This window comes from Chrysochloris asiatica, unplaced genomic scaffold, assembly GCF_000296735.1.
Source record: "Chrysochloris asiatica unplaced genomic scaffold, ChrAsi1.0 scaffold00058, whole genome shotgun sequence".
Classification (NCBI taxonomy): domain Eukaryota; kingdom Metazoa; phylum Chordata; class Mammalia; order Afrosoricida; family Chrysochloridae; genus Chrysochloris; species Chrysochloris asiatica.
Genome location: NW_006408576.1, coordinates 6,111,319 through 6,112,232, shown reverse-complemented (window position 1 = coordinate 6,112,232; position 914 = coordinate 6,111,319).

Sequence of the window (914 nt, the reverse complement as noted above, 5' to 3'; positions counted from 1 at the left end):
TTCTGTTCCATTGATCTATGTATCTTTCATTGTACCAGTACTAGGCTGTTTTGACTACTACAGCCATGTAGTAAAATTTGAAATCAGAGAGTGAGAGGCCTTCAATTTTGTTCTTCTTATTAAGCAGTGCTTTGCTTATCCTGGGTCTCTTTCCTTTCCATATGAAGTTGGTGATTGTTTTTTCCATATCTCTAAAGAATATCATTGGAATCTGGATTGGGTTTGCATTATATGTGTAGATTGTTTTGGGTAATGTTGACATTTTCACAATGTTGTCTTCCCATACAGAAGCATGGCATATTGTTCCATTTTTGTAAGCCTCTTTTGGTTTCTTATTGTAGGGTTTTATAGTTTTCTTTGTATAGGTCTTTCATTTCTCTGGTTACTTTAATTCCTAAATATAAATCCTTTGGGTGGCAATTATAAATGGTATTGCTTTCCCAATGTCCTTTTCAGCATTGTCATTATTAGTATAGAGGAATCCAACTGATTTTTGTATGTTGATCTTGTACCCTGCCACTTTGCTGAATCTTCCAAAGAGTTCCAGTAGGTTTTTTTTGCTGAGTCTTTAGGGTTTTCCTATGTACAGGATTATATCATCTGCAAATAGAGATATTTTTACTTCCTCTTTGCCAATTTGGATGCTTTTAATTCTCTATCATGCCTTAAAGCTCTGGCTAAGATTTCCAAACAATACTGAATATGAGTGGTGATAAAGGGCATCCTTGTCTGGTAACTGTTCGCATGGGGAAGGCTTTCAATTTCTCTCCACTGAGAGTGATGTACAAGACCTGGAGTTAGAAAATCAAAAGGGAAGAACGTTTAGCATTTCTCAAGCTGGGGGAACTGAATATAAAATTCAACTATCTATTTGCAATGATGAAGGATTCTATGGCAAAATATTTAATGATGCA